Below are 22,168 nucleotides of genomic sequence, written 5' to 3'. Positions count from 1 at the left end.
AATGATAAGGTAAGTAAAAAAATTATTGCCAAATAATTCACAACGCAGAAGCCGCTATTGCAAATTATTTTGAGCACATTTATGTACACAATGAATGGTAAAAAGATAAATCTAATTTCTTTCTTTTTTAAATTAGTGTTATTTAACAATTCATTAACACAGTAATATTGTTTCCACAAAAGGAAATCTTTTAATTTTATTTAAGTAAAATAGTGGTAAGATTTATCAATTTATTAAAAATGGTAACGTAAGCATAAGACCTTAACTCCTAAGGCGAAGTATAGAGTTATACAAAAACAGCTATGTTGTCTGATACAGTAAAAGTGTATATTGTTATTTTTTAACAATAAGAGACTAATCTTTATAGCAAAGATTGCACGTTCATAAATATGTACACAAGGATAAGTTAACATAATTTATTTTCTAAATATAGGTCTACGTGATTTAATGTTATGGAAACCAAGTAACAATCTTACAGATAATTTCTTTATTTAACTACTGATTCCCATTCTTTGAGAGCCCCAAGAGATGTCAATATTAGTATTACACAGGAATATATATAGACGTATAATTGTTTAATAATGATTACAAGCTTAGTGTTTTATTAAAGTACTTAGAGCAAAACAGTATGGCTTAATTTTGAAAGAAATGAAATCAATTTGATTATCCACAAGAACTTATCAACCAAAAAAACAACCACTTCTCTTTGTGGGCAAGAGAAATACTGGCATTATCAATAATGGGAACTCTATCCACACCATCATCAATGTTACATCTACCTTAGAAGCTACAATACAATAATTTTAACTATATTTAAAGTTAAATGGTTACAATCCATCTAGTGAATAATTTTTTGAGCTGCTATAGTACAATTTTCAAAGTTTTTTAAATAATTATCTTCAGATATAGATACAAGTATGTCGCCTCAAAAAGGGTTACAATGAATGGATCAACATTTTGAGTTAAATCATTAATAAACAAAAAATGCAAAGGACCAAGAACACTCTGTTTTACACCTTGAAGTGCAGACCTAAATTTTACATATGTATTCTTATCAAAAGATGAAATTTTAATTACCTTTTTAGTGCTGGTAAGATATGACTCTAACCAGTTGTAAGCAGCTCCTCTGATACCATAGCCACTAAGTATTTCATCTGTAAAAAATGTGGAACTAATTTAAATGCTTTACTGAGGTTACAAAAAAATATTATTATTTTGTTACATGTGAATTCACAACCAAATTCAGTCAGAAGAGTATAACAACTTTTTTATATTATTTCCAGGGCTTGAATTCTGAAGAAATGTGTTTAATTAAGAAACATATTTTATAATATGACTGCTATTATGAACAGTGTGCAGTGTTACTCAACTTTGTTTTTCTTGAAGTATGAAGATATGTATATGCTGACTGAAGAAATTGATTGTGTGAAGCAGATGATAATCAATACTATACAGGCACCACTGTTGATTGGCTCACTCATTAACTGGAAGAAAAGATCAGGCATGCACTGAGATATCCCACAGATCTAAATAATTACTAATTTCTACAAGTATGTTTTAGATTTTTGGTGTTGTAAGGCTCTTCGTTTCCTTGCAACTAGATCCTGCCTACTTGAAATACATCATCCAACTTTAGTTACTATACCATGGTTCATCAATTCTCTAATGTTTTTCTAGCAGTTTTGCTTCTTTTCTACCATTTTATTTTCCGTACTCCAACTATCACTTCTATCAATGTATACTCATCCCTTAAATAACCAGTTGGGTCATTAACATGGCCATGTTACATACTGATCTTATAAACAACAATATGAATGGGATAATTATAATGATGGTGCAGAGTCCTATTTATAATGAGGAAAGATAGGTTTGGGAAAGGCAGTAGTTAAGGATATTGATACGTGATAAAGTACAGGTATGGTATTCATTACTCATGCCTTAGGGTAAGGCAATTTAGACATGGTAAGGACATTAAAATAACTGGTTTATGGAATTCAGAAAGTGGTTATAAAAGCAGGGATTAGTTTTGCAATCACAGCTATCGTGAGGATTTTATTAAATATTAAACAGTTTTTAAATTTACATCATCATACATTTACCTGAGGCAGGTACCTTGAAACATGTCTGTCAACATATTTCAATCCCAGCAGTGATGTAACGTGGGTTTCAGCCGCCCGGGACATAGGCCAAATTAGCTGCCTTCTTATTTAGGTATTTAAATCCAAAATACTCCAAAATTTACAGAAATTCTAAAGAACTTTTCGGTAAGAATAAATTTGCTATTGTGTATTGTACAGCATACAAAAAAGAAGTCATTTATGCATGCTTTATAATATAATTAACACATTTGTTACAAAAGTTCTTACAAGTACCACTTGTTATGTACACAATATTTATGATATGTGTAGACAAGATTAAGTTATTATTACATAAAATTAAGAACACTTAATGAATAACAGCAAATAGAATATAAAAAACAAATCAACTTTCAGTTAGAACTAACATGATACTGCTACGTTATATAATTTTATTAAAAAATTAATAGAATTAAAAATAAAACTTCTGTTTTTAATTGAATCTTTATTCATCTACTTTTTCTAAGAGAAAAGTTTTTTATTCCACTATCAATGTCTATAGCATCACATATTTCTTACTCAATAGACAAGATAGCCAGACTGGTGAGCCTTTGTGTGTTTTATATAGTTTTGAAATTTGTACCTTGTTTGTCCTATATGTAACTTATTAGTCAGAGAAGTTGTGTTTCTAGACCCTTAATAAATCACATTTATTGAACTTCATTAGTTTTTGTCTAACAATAAGTATTTTGTTTTATCACTGGCTCTTTATGCTTTGTTTTAATTTGTACGTAATTTTTTCAGAATAGTCGTTAGTATAAGCGAATACAGTAAGGCCTCGACTTACGCGAATTCACGTTAACGCGATTTTTTGTATAAGTGTACTGTAGGAATATAATAAGATAGCCAAATTTATTTCTACTTCATACAGCATTAACGTGTGTGTACAGTTACTGTACTTCTAGGAATTGAGGTTCAGTTTATTACTGTTACTACTGTGTACATGCTGTTATGCAATGATTTCAAGAATTATCACTTATATCGCTTATCAAACGAATTTTTACGTAACATTGTCATACTCATTGCTCTTGAATAAACCAATTCTCCTCCCTACTTTTTACCCTGGAATTGCTTTATAAATTTTAATAGTACAATAAAATTATAATTTGGCGGTCTTTTATTTCTTGTTTTATTGTTGTTACTGTGCGTACAATGTGAATTCGAATAAAACTTTAAAAAAGAAAAGCGATTAATTTAGAAGAAAGGTTAGATGTTAAATAATACGAAAGGGATGAAAAAACGAAGGAATTAAAAGTAACGATTGGGCTTAGTGAATCAACACTTCGGACAATTAGGGACAATTCTGAAAAAATAAAAGAAGCCTGTAAAAGTGCTATGCGAATGAAAACTGCAAGAATTTCAGTGATTCGACCTGTGGTTATGGAGAAAACGGAAAGGATGTTAAGTACATGGATTGAACATCAAAATCAAGAGAACGTGCCCGTTTCTAAGCAGGTAATTAAAAAAAAAAAAACAAAAAAACTAATGGCATTTATGATTCGTTAAAATGTGATGCAGGAGCAAAAAATATTTATTGCCAGCAACGGATGGTTCGAAAAATTTAAGGAACGTTATGGTTTCCACAGTTTGAAACTAACTGGGCAAGTCGCAGCTATTTATAAAAAAGCTGCTGAAAATTTGTTGATAATTTTAAAGAAAATTGTTAATGAAGAAAATTACGAACCCAGACAAGTGTTAAATCTAGACGAAACCGGGCTCTTTTGGAAAGATATGCCCAACCTTACGTTTGTTTCAGTCGAATAGAAATCTGCTTCAGGTTTCAAAGCAGCAAAAGGTCGGTGTACAATTTTATTAGGCTCTAATGCTGCCGGTAATTCAAAATTAAAATCTTTAGTTATTTATCATTCAGCAACTCCAAGGGCATTTAAATGCATATCAAAAATAGAACTGTCAATTTACTGAAAATCAAATAAATAAAGCTTGGGTTATAAACGTTTTATTTCATTGTTATTTTACCGATTTACTCATTTCATTTAATGAAATGAGTAAAAAAAAATTATTAATTTTAATTGATAATCCGCCTGGTCATCCACAAACACTTGAAAATATCAATGAAAACGTTAAGCTTGCCCTCCGACACTACATCTCTAATTCAACTTTTATATCAGGGTGTTATTAACGCATTCAAAAGTTATTACCTTCATAGAACATTTAAGAAAATGATCCGAGAACTCGATTCAAATGAAAAAGAAAATGTTACACATTTCTGGAAAACTTTTAGTATCAAAACGGCTGTTGATATTATAGCAGAATCCTGGGATGAGGTAACAAAGAGTTGCATGAATGGAACTTAGAAAAGAATTTGACTTAATCAGCTCTAACATAGTTACCAAGTTAAGATATAACAAATCCAGTAGTTAATGAAAGTGTTGGATTAGCCAGATCACTTGGATTTGATGATGTAGGTCAAGAAAACGTTTATGAACTAATTGAATCCCACGTTCAAGAATTATCTAATGAAGATCTTGTATAGTTGATTAATAGTAAAGAAATAGAAGATAACAATCAGGTAACCGAGCAAGAGAAAAAAAAAATCATTGACTACTAGCGGAATGGCTAAAGTCTTTGAAAATTTGGAAGGTTACTTATCGTATTTTGTTGAAAACGATCACGACGAAGAAAGAACTACAAACGTTTCAAGGCTAATAAAGGAGGCAAATTGTTATGATGAAATTTTAGGCGCGAACTGCGCTGCGCAAATCGGAAGACTTCAGATCATTTCTACAAAGCAACATCATCGAAGCCCGCGAATGTATCGGATACGTGAGTGATTTTAGCAGAAGAAACAGTTGAATAAACTAGTCATAGCGTTTTTTAAAATTTAAATCATAATAATTTTTTATTTTTTTAAGTATATTATTACAGTACATATTAAGGTTAACAACTGTTGCTGCATTAACAATTAAAAGTAAGTTTTTATTTTATTACTGTTTTATATTTTTAAGACTGATTATTTCACTTATATTTAGGTCTTCCTTCCATGTTATATTACTGTACAGTACAATACTGTACGTATATTACAATCAATTTTTATGTATTTATTTAGCGTTTTAAGGTTAAGACATACAAACCCAAGTTACTCGACAAATTTGCGAAATTTAACCTTTGCGTAAGTTGAGAGTATAAATTTGTTAATGTTTGATTTATTCTGTTTTTTGTTCTGAAAATTTGTGTAGATATTCATCCGTTAGCAATTGACTGTAATTAACTATTTTATTGCATCCTGTTAAAGTGTACTTTTTTGTGTTTGTGGAATGCAGTGTAGCATGGTTCAAAAAGTTGAAATACTGTCTAGCACTGGATGATCAAAAGAATAGCATATCTGGGAATTATCCATTTTATGAAACGCTCTGTGATCCTTGTGACTATACCTGAAGAATCTTCATTTAGAATGAATGCTAGTTCAGATTTAGATGAAGTTTTTATAACTTGGTGTAAGTTCAGGTGCACTGTAATCAGTAAAAAATCTACTTAATATTTTATAAACACAGCATGTCATACTTATTAAAATTCAAGATTTTGCGTGAAAGAATTAGCATGAATTAAACAAATATTAAATTATGTGACATAATTCAGTATAAAATATGCATTGCTGTGTATACTGTAGTATGGATCACAAATGAGACAGAAGAAAAGTTTTGAACAAGATGAATTCTTAAGAAGCACCTTAGAGAAGGGAAAAAAGTATAGTGTACTTTTTGCAAATTTATGTACCCATTTTGTAAATTACACTATTTCTGACAATCATTATCTGTATTATGAAGCTAATTATTTAAAAGGACTTGAAAATTCTACTTTACCAGTTCAAAAAATTATTCACTTGATGGATTGTAACCATCAAATAAATTTGAATAAAACTTTTCGACAGACATAACATGGTTAACCACATGTATAGAATTCCCATTAATGATATCAATAGTATTTCTGTTGTAAAGTACCTTTATAAAATGCTAAGTTGTCTATTATACGTTTGTTATGCTTATGTATGAGTACATTGTCTTTATTAAGTATATCATCTATTGGGATCCTTATTGAGTGGAGGCAGTATATGTAATGTATTGTTTTCACAGAAAGAGGCTTATTAATTTGTTGCTTTATATTATCTGTTACCATTTTTTTGTGTGACTATGAAGCAGTATACTTGAAGTACAAGGAATAGTACCTAAAGTACTATTAATTGATAGTATAAAACTAAGATAGTATTAACTATCTTATTATAATAAGTAAGTAGTAATAACTAATAATATACTAAGTAGTATTAACTAATAGTAAGTAAGAATAGTAGTATTAACTAATTACAGTTACTTTGTTTGAGATTAATGACTTTCTTTTGGATAATGATTTTGAATGGGTAACTGGTGTCTAATGGCGGGTTGCCTACAACTGTTTGACTATGGGATTAATATACGTGTGATCAAAAGTTAATGATATATTGACATAGTATTGTTTTATATATGTGTACGTATGTTGGTAATATAACACATTGTAAATGGTATATTAATCAGTAAGTGAAGGAAATCTTACATTAATCAGTAATAATGACATCATTGAACTTTTGTAAAATGTGAAATATATTTAGTACATTTTTTAAGGTACAGTTTATTTTTCAGCTGTATAGATTACTAAAATAATAAAATTAAAAACAATCATATAAGTTCAAAGGTATGGATTTTAGAAATTGATAACAGAGTTTTAGCTGAAGAGTACCAAACTAATGAGAAGAATTGGGATGGATGAGCAATAATGAGTTCCATAATGTAAAATGAATTTATAAATAAATTATAGAAATAGAGAAGTAGTAAGGAAGCAAAAGTAATAAGAAAATTTTTTCATTAGGAAAAGTAATTTTTAAGTAAAAGGTAAAAATCTTAATTTAGTAATAAGAAAAAGTTCAGAAAGTGATAGAAAGATCTATTAAAGATTCTGAACATGTTTTAGAACATGAAAGAGTGGATGAATAATATAATTGATTTTTATACAAAAAGAAATGAGTGTACACACACATACACATACATACATACATACATACACATACATACAAACAAAAAGTAGAAGGAAAACAGTTTCACACTTATCAAATTTTTAAAATTTACTTTAATGACTAACAGAACTGAAAAGCCATATTAATGAATGTATTGGTTTAAACTTTTTGTCCAAATAACCTTTTCTTCTGAATAAAGATTAATGATTTTCATAATAACTTTTTGAAGTTAATATAGTTAAAAATAGATATCCTTTGCAAGTAAATAAGGTTAAAATTAAAGTTAAATGTAAGATATTTAAGATATTATGTTTATGTAATGTTAGACTTGTTTTGCCAAAAATAAAGTTAAAATTAAAAGTTAATCATAATTTTGAAAGACTTTTTGGTTTTTTGAAATAAAACTTAACATTAAAATTTACTTTAATGACTAACAGAACTGAAAAGCCATATTAATGAATGTATTGGTTTAAACTTTTTGTCCAAATAACCTTTTCTTCTGAATAAAGATTAATGATTTTCATAATAACTTTTTGAAGTTAATATAGTTAAAAATAGATATCCTTTGCAAGTAAATAAGGTTAAAATTAAAGTTAAATGTAAGATATTTAAGATATTATGTTTATGTAATGTTAGACTTGTTTTGCCAAAAATAAAGTTAAAATTAAAAGTTAATCATAATTTTGAAAGACTTTTTGGTTTTTTGAAATAAAACTTAACAAAATAATACAGTTTTTTATTAAGCTTCCGATATACATTTTGTACATCCCATTCTCCACTACTACCATTCTCTACTAAATTATAGAAAAAAGAATTTCTGGAAAATAAATCTATAAAAATTATTTAATTACTGAAAAAAATTTAAGCAAAAAAAATATAATAAATTGGCACTGATAGTTGTTATTTTCTATAACCTAAATATAATTTTATTTATAATAAAAATGAATGTCAAAATAAAATTACAACGATGGAAAAGGAAATTAATGTAAAAAAATTAATTGCGATGGATAGTAAAGGAATTTTAAATAAGATTTCTTTGTAAAGATATTGGAAATTTAGTTACCAATGTATAAAGTATAAATTACAAAGGAGGATTTAATTCACAAATTGATTTATTTAGACCATTTTGCGATAACAATTTTAAAAAATCCACTATTGCAAATGTGAAATTAAAAATAAACTATTATTTGTTAAGAAATAATTTTGTGGATATTATAATAGTTTTCTAAGAGGAAAAGGTTAAAAAATTAAATTAGCAGGAAATGGAGTAAAAGCAAAAAATCCAGCTCTTCTGGAGAAATGTAAAAAAAAAATTATAACAGTAACTAAAGACAAATATCAAGAAATAACAGCAAATTTTAAAAGACCTGTTATAATTTTTAACTATATTAATTTCAAAAGATTATTATTTATGAAAAACATTTACCTTTATTCAGCAGGTTATTTAGACAAAAAATTAATAGAGAAGTAAAACTTATTTTAGAAGGATTTTCAAGTTATACTAGTTATTAAGGTAAAATAAAAAAATTGGAATCAATGAACCACTCTCTATACAACACACACACACACACACACACCACATAAAAGGAGTTACACCTTTTGACATCTTACTCTCATATATAGTTTTTTCTTTTGTGCCTTCCCCCCTTATTTATTTTTCATCATCTCTTTCTCACATTTCTCTTTCACTCTTACTTTCTCTTATTACATTTTTTCTTTTTTTTCTTTAGCTAATGCATTTATATTCATGCCTATTTTTTCCATCTTGGCAAATCAAGTTGGCAGTGCAACATAGCACATTATAGCAGTTGTTGTTTGGTGAAAAGAACGGATTTAAATTAGATTCAGGAGGCATGTTTAATGCATGAGTCTACCTACCTCCTCTTCCTTCCTTTCTATTCAAACTGTCAAGGGAAGGGTGAATGGAAGCTGCTGAAGTCTCCATTCACAGTCATCGTTGTCGTCAACCAACTTCCTTCCTCTTTCCTATTTTTTCATCTTTGCATGCACTATTATTATTACTAATACTTCTTATTTTAAGTGATATTAATGGATGATTGTTATATCAATAATTTTGATTATTCCAGCTAATTATTCTTTTTTTGTTAGAATATGATTTTATTAATTTTTAATTTAATAAAAAGGTATGTTGAAACCCTAGTTGAATATAATTAACTAAGTATTATTACGTCTTCTTGAACTGCTGTACAAGGGATTTGTTGCTATTGGCAGTACCAAGCTGAACCTTTTCTTAGCAAGGACAAATGTTTTCCGTTTTTATCTAGTAAAAACTAAGTTAAAGCCAACAAAATATGAATAAAAAAGGCAATTATTAACATAAAACAGAAGATTTGTTCATTGTGATAATACCATGAAAAGGTCTAATGATTAATTTTACAAAGAGAATATTTTATTATTTATTCAATTTCATAATTATGTTATGCATGCAATAAATAAACAACTAGATGACTTTAGATTTGTGCTGCTAATAGTGAGTTATTCAAAAGTGATAATTTTTAATGACAACCGAACCATAAGCTTTCAGTTACTATTACCATCTTCTTCAATGATGTAGGTGATATGTTTTGCACCATAATGTCGATTGATGGTATTCCAGTGTATGAGAAAGGGCTTATTGTTCTAATATTGTTATTTATAATAAATTACAATAATATTTGAAAAAACCTTCCCCCAGTTTATTTAAAATAAAATTAAAATATTAACTTTACAGAAACAATATTACTGTCTATGGATTTAAAAAATAATAATTAAAAAAATATTTGAAAAAAATGAATTATCTGCATCCCTTCAATATGTATATAAATTTGTGCTCAGGTAGTTTTCATAACATCTTTTGAATTGTAAATTACTCTATAGATTTGTTTATATTTGGTATCTGTGTATTTTAACCATAATACTTCGTGTTTATATTTTAAACAATTAATTAGGGTTTTAATCACATATATTTTTATTTTATAATTAATAAAAATTAGAATTAAAAATTTTGTGAATGTACTCTGATCAAAGTCCTACCACATTTTTTCTTTATCCATCCAGGCAAATACAAGGGAATTCTTTTTTAACTGTGTACAGTAGAGAATGAGTGCATTTATTCATTCCTTACTTGGTATTAGACCAAGTAATTAAGTACTTATGTAATCTATTTTTTGTTTTTGAATTTAGGAAGAGTTTAATGAATTTATTATATTTGAATTATGTTACCTCTCATAGCGTATTGTTGCATGATTTTATATTTTATATTGTTCAAGTGTATTGAGGAATGGTTTTTGTTTTGTGTATATATAGAATAGGTAATTATTTTAATCTGTTTCTATGAGATGAATGGCAGTGTTGAATTTTTGATTTAATGGGGAGCTTTTAAGTGTTCATTGTATCTTTATTTGAAGCTGCATTTCATTGTCCAAAAAATAAAATTGTTCAGTCAAAGCAGTTTAAATTTATATTTTGCATGGAAATTGTGTTTTGTTTGATAATTATGTTCTGTATATAATAGCTATTTTTTTTTTTGTATTCTGAAATCTAAACTGATTTAGTTTGTTTGAATTTAAGATCTATCTTTTCTGAATCTATTTATGTTGTTAGAGAAGTGAATCTTTGATTTAGTTGTGTTATCTTTATTTGTTTTGTGTAGGACTGAGTTAATGAGTGTATTTTTATGTCAACTATGTATGCTAAGGATTCATTAATGCTGAGCTTTTCCATGTATTCATATGCCATGTGTTGTTGAGAAATCTGTAGAACAAGTTTCTAAAGGCGTAGAGTTTTTATGGGATTGGATGGTTTGAGGTGTGAAAAAACAGGTTTGCTGTTGTTAGTTTTCTGTAGCATAAGATTAATTAGATACTATTAACAAAATATTTAATTGAAATCCTTGGTTTAAAGAAAAAAAAAAATTAATGCTCTTGTTACTGTAAAACAAAATGCTTAACTACTGTTTCATTATTTTTACTTCCTTGTTTGAAGTAAAGGAAGTATTGAAATTGTGAAAAATTGTTGTTTTCAGATTTCAGTGGAAATGTCCATTTTGACCTAACATGAATCGATTTTGACTAGTTTTGGTGTGACGTACATATGTATCTTGCATAACTCAAAAACAATTAGCTATAGGATGTAGAAATTTTGGATTTAGGACTGTTGTAACATCTAGTTGTGCACCTCCCTTTTTATTACAATCAACAACCAAAATTGCCCAGAAAAGTTTCTGTTTCTTAACTGCAGTAGTCCTCATTGAGGGCTTTTCAACGATATATCATAAGTGGTACTTATTTTCATTGGTTCCAGAGTTATAGGCAAATGAAATTTTAATTAATGAACTATTTGGATCTTAGAAGGATCGGTTAGAATCAGACTTCATCTCCTTTTTTTTTAAATTTTTTTTTAATTTAAATATATTGATGTATTAATTATTAACCTCTGATTGTAAAAAAAAATTATGATAAATAATAATTCAATAAAAAAACAAAATCAGAAGTTATTAATGAAATAAAATTTTATGTACTTTTCATTTAAAAAAAAATGTGTATATATAATTTAATAGGTATACAAGGAAGTCATGTGGTGTCCACATCAGATTTTTTTTAGATGTTCCATTGTAATGTGATGCAACAAATAAAAGTGGCCATGAATTCATAATGAACAATGATTTGCATATACTGGTTCTGCTCGTTAAGGGAATAAAATAATGTAAAATAATTAGTTGAATAATTCATGGAATATCTATGACAAAATGATTTACATTCTTAGATGAATTGTAACAGATCCTTTGATATGAATGATTTATCTAAAATTATATTGGTCTTCTGAAGATAAAAAAAGGAAAACATTGAGCTGTGTTAAAAAATCATAATTCAAGAAACAGCTAAAAATGTTCAGAATTTTGAAGCTTTTCATTGTTGTTAGTACGCTAAATCCATGAACGTTATTTAGTTACAATCGGCAAAAACATTTTCACAGCGAACCATAGAATTTTCCTGTTTTCCTAGTATTTCATAATATTAATGCGTTTTTCTTTATTTCTTGTTCACCCAAATACTCAATGCAGAGGCGCCACTAAGCATGGTGACACTTGGTGTGGTAATTCATGGTATCACCATGAATTTATATCATTTTTTGACATCAACCTTTATTTTTTGGTTTTCACTTACAAAAGTCACAGTTTTAAAACAAAAAGTAAATATAAACCTTTTTAGAGGATTTTAAAAGTGAGAACAAAAAAAAGGGTCAACTTTTTCAAGTTTTTCTGTTAACTAATTTTCTATGCTTCCAAATTATTGGTACCCATTTTACCACACCCTTTCCTCCTTTCCAAGTGATGCCACTGACTTATTGACTCAGAGGCTAGAATTAAAAAAATAATCAAAATTTGATCCACTTCTCAAAAAGGTTGCCATCACTGGCTTAGGCGATTGGTTTTTATTTTTATTTTTCTAGTTCAGTATGATCCTTTTTTACTATTCAATAAGAAAACGTGTAAAATATTTGATGCATTGATGTTAAGTTGTGTTAAAGTTATACTAATGAAATGAATTTTGAGAATAGGTTTTGTAGTTGTTCCTTGCATTTATGTGATAGAATTATACTATTACTATTTATTATTACTATACTATTTATAATAAATGTAGTAATAATTTATCAATTTTACTATTTTTAAATGTAGTATTTTATTTGCTGTTGTTTAAAGATATGTTAAATATTTAGAAATTATAATACCAAATATCAATTATAGTGCATCATAACATTATTGAATTCTTACTAGCTGCAACAAATCTGATTAAAACTTTTCACAGTGCTATACATGAAAATCTGCACTGCCACAGTAGCTTAGAATAAACTAAGACCCTGTTTTTTATTCTAAGCAAGAATTTAAATTGTCATATCTTGATAGAACTATCTTTTGATAAAATGTGTATGTGAAATCATGTATAGAACTGAGGTGCAGGATATTCCATGAAAAATAATCATGACTGAAATTGTTATCAGAATATAAAAATTAAAAGTATAAATTCCCTTTGCTAGATATATCATAAAAATATTTTCTCAAAGTAACTTAATACTATTACTTTCAATCATGGACAGTATCTTTATATTACCAGTTAGTAAATCAATATTGGGAAAATACAATATTATTTTGTCAAAGAAATTTGAATAAATTCAATTTACTTAAAAAGAGTATGCTAAAAAAAACTTTTTCAATCCTTCTTTAAACTTTGACTTATTGAAATCAGCACTAAATTAAAAAACACTTAACCACCTTATTTACACCATTGGGATCCTTAAAACTTTTTTTTAAAGGATATAACACAGACAAACCATTCAGAGTATAAAAGTGTAATAATTAATCGATTTTACTACTAGGGCTAATCTTAAAACAGTTGTATTGGGCTGCATCGAATCTTAAATTAATTATATTATTATAAAGTAGTATGTATCAATGGCGTACTATAAAGTAATAATAATCTAACATTTTGAAAAAAAAAATATATGGGAGATAATTAAACAACAAATTATTAGTTTAATTTGATTCAACAAATTTTGAATTCATCCCATAAATTACGAGGAAAACTTTGATTAAAGAAAAAATTTTACCACTTGCTCATTTCTTCTCCCTGAAGCATACTGAGATGTGTACATTGTATTCTTTAAACTACCAAGAAAAAGCCCAGTGTTAAGAGCTCATTGATCACTTAAAGGTACATTTTTAATAGATGGCAGCAAAATGTCCTGTAAGAAAAAAGTATCAGTTGCTTTAGTAATTTCTACAGTTAAAACAAGATTGGTTAGGATTGCAAACCAGCAATTAGTAGAAAATTTGACTTGAATTATTAACTTAATTATTGATCATTAATGGTTGTTTTTCTAATAGTACATACCAATATTGAAAATGTTAGTTGTATCAGTCCAAATAATATGAAACAATCATTCTAAAACATTTATTTTTTTCAGCTTCCAGCTGCATCTTCCCACATCTTAGGTATTAATTGTAGTACAGCTGGCTTGTTTAGTGGTATTTAATGTTTCCACAGTGCATTTATCTTTAAGCTATAAGATACGTGTAATATGGGTAACATTTCTTGATAGAGGATGCAGATTAAGATTGAAAATATGCTGCAATATCAGTTTCAATGTCTTCGAAAATAACTTTTTTGGAATCTTTTCTTTTTTCATCAAGTAATAATAACTTGTTCATTCTTACATTCATCACTCTTTTAAATCGTTATCAGTTGGATGAACATCTCTCTGGGTATTAATATCTGTAGATATTTGCTATTAATGTGTAGTTCTTCTGACTTATAAAATTGTTTTTTTAACATACGTAGTCGTTTACTGTTTGTAAAATCATTTATGTACAAATACAAAATAAAAATAATGTATAAAACACTTTTAGTGTTTTAGTGTAAGAATAAAAAAATATGAAACAAGAACACAATATTAAAAAAAAAAATTGGAATTACAAATACAGATAATATTTTAGTCATGTTATTCGTAATTGAACTGTATTAGAAATTTGTAAAAAACAGTACTGTTAAAAGGTACTATAAAACTAATATATCAAGAATGCAGTAATGGTTGATTGTATATAAATGACAAATTTTCATTATTTTTGGCGTTTATATTGAAACAAATTGTTGTTTAATTCATTTGCTCAGTGCAGCTGTTTTTTAAGGTAAGCCTAAGAAATAAAAAAAATAGCTGTTGTTACTATACATAAAGTGGTAGCGTCTCGGCCTTTCATCTAGAGGTCCTGGGTTCGAATCCCGGTCATCAACCTTGGTATTTTTAATACATACAATTGAAAAAAATAGGAAATTTTACTGACTTACCTCATAAAAATATTATCTGGTTCTAACATTTTTCAACTTCAGGTAATTAACTCACAACTGTTTATTATTAATATTATTCTACACTTTAAAAAAATAATAAAATTAAAAAATAATCACATAATTTAATTAGATAATTAAAAATATTTAATATAAATTTTAAACACTATTTTTTATTTTTTGTCTTCAGTCATTTGACTGGTTTGATGCAGTTCTCCAAGATTCCCTATCTAATGCTAGTCGTTTCATATTGGAGTATCCCCTACAACCTACATCCCTAACAATTTGTTTTACATATGCCAAACGTTGCCTGCCTGCACAATTTTTTCCTTCTACCTGCCCCTGCAATATTAAAACGACTGTTCCAGGATGCCTTAATATGTGGCCTATAAGTCTGTCTCTTCTTTTAACTATAATTTTCCAAATGCTTCTTTCTTCATTGATTTGCCGCAACACCTCTTCATTTATCCAACCTACTGATTTTTAACATTCTCCTATAGCACCACATTTCAAAAGCTTCTAATCTTTTCTTCTCAGGTACTCTGATCGTCCAAGTTTCACTTCCATAAAAAGCAACGCTCCAAACATATACTTTCAAAAATCTTTTCCTGCCATTTAAATTAATTTTTGATGTAAACAAATTATATTTGTGACTGAAAGCTTGTTTAGCTTGTGCTATTCAGCATTTTATATCGCTCCTGCTTTGTCCATCTTTAGTAAGGCCTTGAAAGCTACTTCCCAAATAACAAAATTCTTCTACCTCCATAATCTTTTCTCTCCTATTTTCACATTCAGTGGTCCATCTTCATTATTTCTATTGAAAATTAAACACTACTAAATACTATTGAAGATTATTAATTTTATAACTTTTCTCTCCTGTCTTTTGTTTTTAAGGATTCTGAATAAAGTTGATCTAAATTAATATTATTTTCATTTTTTACATACGATTTTAGTCTCATCAACATATCTAAATAAAATTCTTTTAATTGATTTCTATGTTTTGTTTTAATTAAATTCATTACACTAAAGCCTTGCTCACAACCTACACTACTGGCCAAAAAGTTACTGCCAGTATCTAATAATTTTGACAATTCGTTAAATTGCTCATTATATAAAGGAAACATTACAAAGTCTGCAAAATTTAATTTATTTAAATTTAATTTTTTTGCACACAGCATATTTAAAGTTATTATACTGCTCTGATATTACAAATTTATCTCCAACAAAAGTCTTATATTTTAAGCACAGTTTCTCCATGCCTGATAATCCATAACCAAAATCGCATGATGATAGAGCTGTTACATCAAAAGATATCCAATCTTTTACCTCAACTTTTGGAAATCTTCCTTCTAAATTTTCACATAATAAATCAATAAATTTTAACATATCACTTGTATTTACTACAATATTCTTCTCAGTAGTTTTTTGGAAAAGTGCATTCACCTTACTGCTCCAGGCAATGTTGCCAACAAGGTATTGTTATTTCATTTTACTTATTTTTACACGAGCAATGAAAAGCGTTGAGTGGCGTTAGCTCTCGGCACTGAAAAATTTGACATAATGCACAAAGTTCTTCTAAAATTGTATCTAAAATTTCAAAATTAATTTGAAATCTAATATTTTCTGACTTCTTTAAAAAAAATTTTGAAATTACATCATCTTTATCTTCATTAAAGTATTCAATTAATGCTTCATTACTAATGATTGCTTTTACAGCAGAATGTCTCGATAACTACCTCACCTCATTGATGGCCTTGAAAGCTATAGCTTCATTTTCAGAAGTATCACTAATATCTTTAAATTTACTTCTCTTCATTGTAAATCTTGAGAATAGAGTATAAATAGTTTTTACCACAGATTCAATTTCTTTTGTCACTTTAACTTCTTTCCAAGCGTCAGAAGTGGACAAATCTTCATGATGTGTAACACAATGTTGTTAAACCAAATGTGATACACTCTATTTTAATTTAGATGTTACACCGTTTCTTTTCCCCCAACATCAAGGAAGCTCCATCGGAACTAAACATAACAAGCTTTTGTAAACCAATCTGATTGTTTACAAAAAATTGTAAAATTACAGAAACAAGTGAAGAGGAATCGCAGGTCTGTAATTGGCTTATTCCACCAAAAATAGTTTTGTATTGATTAGATTTCGTAAATTTAAAAATAAACATTTCATTGTAGAAATATTAAAATTTTTACTTCCTCAGGATTTGATTTTTTTCGGGTGTGGTCATCAGGTGTTTCATTTAATAAATGTACTAAATTGATTGCTGGTAATAAGACATTTTTACTTCTCAATTTCTGTACACTTACTAAGTGGGATTTAGTAATTAAATGACATCCAATTTCCAAATATTGTCCCACATTTTTCCAGTAAAAAAATCACTATATGCCTGTCCACATGCACCCTTTCCATCACAACATAAACACAAATTATACTCAATAACTATTTCTTTTAACTTAATTCATATATTATTATGACTTTTCAGAGAATCAGCTTCTACAAATTCACTAAGCCATTTGACTCTAAATTTGTTAGTTGTTTTTTGCTTTTTAAATTTTTTATTATTTTTAATGCAATAATTAAGGGTTTTGGTAATTTAATTTATTAACAAACTTAGATTTTAAACTTTGAACCCAGAGGTTATTATTAAACGAACACTTAATATTATAAAACTAATTATTATTTATTGCACCGGTTATTTTAATAAAATTATTCCTCTGAAACACTGATATAATGTAAGTATATTAAAAGTCTGTAATCACATAATTATGATTTTAACACAAATAAGATGTTAGCTTAAACACTGATGCATTCTTATACACACATGATGCCGCCATAAGCGTGACAGGAATTCCCCAATACCGATGGGAAGGGTAGCCCTTCTGGGAAGAGGCATTATGGCAATTGGATGCAGTTGTCATGATATCTTGATGAACCAGAAGGGACCCCGATGGGCAGGGCAGCGATTTTAGCTGTGTGCACAAGGGTGGGTTATTCTGCAGCCATATCACTCAGGGCTGACTGAGGCAGCGTCTACTAGCTGATTACTGGTTGCCCCTGAGTGGTTAAAAATGGTCCAGAAAAAAAGAAAAGAAAAAAAAAGGAATTCCAAGAACTAGCTGTACAGCTGTCAATCTACACAGACTTTATAGTTGGCAGTTAATTTGAACCTTAAATTAATACATCAATTTTTAATTTTTTAATTTTTGAAGCATCTGCACACAAAAATGTTTGGTGCGCACAAATATTTTTCGTGTGTGCTACGTTTAAAATCTATGTTCACACATACATGTACACATCTAGGCGGGAACACTGGTTAAGGGTAATCATGATTAACTTTAATAAGCTGCTCTTAATAATAACATCATGAAATACACAATTAATTATAAAATAAAAAATAAATATGATTTAAGTACATATTAATTAATATAATTTTTAATTTATTAAAATAGATTCATATGAAATAATTTTGGTAAATACACGAGGATACTAAATATAAAGAATAACTACAAAATAAATCACAATCTAAATGGCGCTAATGAAAGCTGTTTTTAACACATATTTGCATAAATGTTGTACTAGTTACAGAAAATTCAGATTTTTGTAACTTTTTAATTCGTATTTAAAAATGAATCAACAGAGTAATATCGTTAATGTAAAAGAATGTCTTTTAATTGCATTTTAAATAAAAAGTGGGAATATTTTTTAAAAGGTTCAGTAATTTATTAAAAATTACAATGAAAGCATAATAAGTCCCTTTCTCATAAGTAAACCTATTTTATTAAGTATTATATTGAGTTAATGGAAAAACAATTTTGTCGATTGATTGCTAGAGGTGAATATAGTCATTTTTTTTAAGAATAAATGACTGTTCGTTTTACCAAAGATTGCATAGTCATAGATACAAAGATAAGTTAACATTTTTAATTTTTGGTCGAATTAAATACCTTTGCCTTTACTGGGTAAAAAGGTTTTCCTTTAGATGAATTTAAAGAAGCAGAAAAATATTATCTGCCTTAAATTAAACATATATTATATCAAACTGGTTGTTTAAAGGAATGATAAAGAATCACTTCATAAAATTCTGTTTGAAAAATGTTTTTGTTGATTCGTTAGTCAGTCCCTTTAGTTAAGGATAACGGAAAGTGATTCTGTATTTATTTTAAAATCTAAAGTCAGTGCTACAAGTTTTATAGAAAAAAAAAAATATATATATATATATATATATATACATATATATAGTTTTTTTTTTGAATATGTGCAGTCTAATTGATATATTCATTTAATCCATTGAAAATATATATTGAGGGGTGAAGGTAAAAATATCAAAGGAGGTTTTCCCCATCAGTTTGAATGTGGTTATAAGGGCTATGAGTAGAGGGTGTTTTTCTTTCATTTAAAGGGTGAATAAAACTTTCAATTTTTCCTTCCCCAAATGAGATGCAGTGCTACCAATATTCCAACCCCCTCTATTTTTCCTACCTTTCTCTTTCTGTCACTGTACTGTACGACTGTGAGTGATGTACTACGTGGGGGTGTGGTGTGAGAAATCTGAATGCGGTAGTAGATAATGGATATATTGTGTTTTATGATAACAATCTGTTAATGCATTTAATTATCCTTAGGCAGTTTTGATTGGACTAGACAAGTGACATACGACGCTTCATCAAATTTAAATTTAAAATTATTATGAAGTATTTAATAACAGCTGATTTTTCATTATTTGTAGAATAAAATATGTTTTTAATATTTTAAAGTATGCGTGTCCTGCCAAAAAAAAAAGATTCCAGATTCAGTTTATTTATAAAAAAAAATAATTATTGAATTATGTTTACTTCTACTACTGGTGTAATATTATTACAAAAAAGGTGATTTAGTAATATAACCTTTAAGCTTCTGTTGCCATTTTTAATCAATTATCAACCCATTTAAAAGATATTCCCTCTAATTTATTTAATATAAAGTTACAGCCGCAATGCTCCCCTACTGTATCCTTTTTATCCTCCACAACCATTTTAATTTCATTGTAAGATGATCATTTTTACTTCCTTGAACGAAGTAAAGGAAGTATTGTGATTACAGAAATATTTCGGTTTTCAGATTTCAATGGAAATATCCATTTTGACCATCCCTGAATCCATTTTGGGTAATTTCGGCATGACAAATGTACGTACGTGTACGCGTGTTTCTCGCATAACTCAAAAATGATTAGCTGTAGGATGTTGAAATTTTGGATTTAGGACTGTTATAACACCTAGTTGTGCACCTTCCCTTTTGATTGCAATTGAATGAATCAAAAGTGTCCAAAAAAGCCCAAAATCAAAATTTTTTGGTTTTTGGATTTTTTAACTGCAGTAATAAGTCCTCATTGAAAGCTTTTCAACGTTATATCGTAAGCGGTACTTATTTTCATCGGTTCCAGAGTTATAGCCGAATAAAATTTTAATTAATGAAATATTTGGATCTTACAAGGCACATCAGTTCAAATCTGACTTTATCTTTTTTTTTGACTTTTTTTCTAATTTAAATATATCGATTTAAAAAAAAAGATTGTAAAAAAATTACAATAAATAATAATTTAATAATAAAAAAACAAGAAAAAGTATCAGAAGTTATTAAGGAAATAAAATTTTATGTACTTTTCATTAAAAAAAAACGTGTATATTAATGTTCCATTGTAATGGGTACCGTGATTCGACTTAGGGAAAATTTGGATATATCTTCGTGTTTCACATTTCCCAGACACCAAAACCACCGTCAGCTGAAAAGTTTATATATATATATATATATATATATATATATATATATATATATATATATATAATATCTACATATATTTCACTTTCTTGTGTTCACGATAACTGCTTTAATTTTGAGCCAATCACCTTCAAATTGTTCCCTAAAAAAAACTCGACTCAAAATCTTGATCGAGTTCATTAACGGCCAAAATCGGACCATGGGGATGTAGTGCCATTTTCGAAAAAAAAAATAAATATTGCTATAATGTTTTTATTAAGTAGAATATCGAATTTGTTTAAAGTTCCTACGATTCATTAGATAAGAATTTATAACTTATCTAAGTTAGAATTATCTAAGTAAGATTTTTGTTATAACCAACCATTGGCCCAGGGGGTAAAAAAGTGGGTTTTCAAGACAAAAAAACTATACTTACCTTAATAGGCACAGTATCGAATCGGTTTAAAGTGTTCGTTAGTCATCTAAACATTACCTAAAACCTTTGAAACAATTTTTGATGTAACAAATCTTACGGCCAGGATGACCAAAATGTTGCTAACTTGTACGATGAGGGTTTTCGTATGCTAAACATGTGAAACATTTTTTCACACGCAACCGTTATTAGTGAAATAAAATTTTATGTACTTTTCATTTAAAAAAATAAAGGAAAAGAAATCAAAGTCGGTTGATATGAAAGTCGGATTCGGACCGATATACCTTCACCTTGTAAGAGTCAAATACTTCATTAATTAAAATTTTATTTGGCTGTAACTCTGGAACCAATTAAAATAAGTACCACGTATGATATATCGTTGAAAAGCTCTCAATGAGGTCTTATTACTCCAGTTAAGAAAACCTCTAAAATCCAAATTGGGCTTTTTTGGACATTTTGATTAAGTTGATTACAATAAAAAGGGGATGTGCACAATTAGATGTTACAACAGTTCTAAATCCAAAATTTAAACATTCTATACGTTATCTTTTTTGAGTTAAGCGAGATACATACGCACACACGTACGTACAGACGTCACGCCGAAAATAAACAAATTCAGGAATGGTCAAATGGAAATTTCCGTTGAAATCTGAATACCGAAATTTTTCGCCGTCACAATACTTCCTTTACTTCATACAAGAATTAAAAATCGAGACTTATAAATAACATTTAATTATTTTAATCGGTCCCAAATTATTTTTATTGGTAACTGGTCCCTGGTTATTGAATTCATTTCTGTAACAGTTCGATTGCGCAGATCTTGAAGAGTAGCAGGAGTAATTGGTAAACCCACCAGGTTGGTCTACTGGTTACCTCGTGATCGGAAATCGGATGATTTCGAAGTCGAGAGTTCTAAGGTTCAAGTCCTAGTAAAGGCAGTTATTTATACGGATTTGAATGCTAGATAGAGGATACCAGGGTTCTTTGGTGGTTGGGATTCAATTAACCACACATCTC

The 22,168-nt window shown here is 28.2% G+C and overlaps 1 protein-coding gene across 1 annotated transcript in view; it reads left to right on the top strand.

The window, feature by feature from the left end:
• Positions 1-4,857: 4,857 nt before the first annotated feature.
• Positions 4,858-22,168, top strand: part of LOC142326580 (kinesin-like protein CG14535) — a 771,779-nt gene continuing 754,468 nt past the window's right edge. The window contains exon 1 of the mRNA XM_075369160.1: positions 4,858-5,064. The gene's annotated coding sequence lies outside the window, so the exon portion shown is untranslated. The remainder of the gene's footprint in view (positions 5,065-22,168) is intronic.

Source organism: Lycorma delicatula, chromosome 6, assembly GCF_047948215.1.
Source record: "Lycorma delicatula isolate Av1 chromosome 6, ASM4794821v1, whole genome shotgun sequence".
NCBI lineage: Eukaryota > Metazoa > Arthropoda > Insecta > Hemiptera > Fulgoridae > Lycorma > Lycorma delicatula.
The sequence above is the reverse complement of the archived record's forward strand: the minus strand, read 5'-3'. Positions and strand labels throughout refer to the sequence as shown.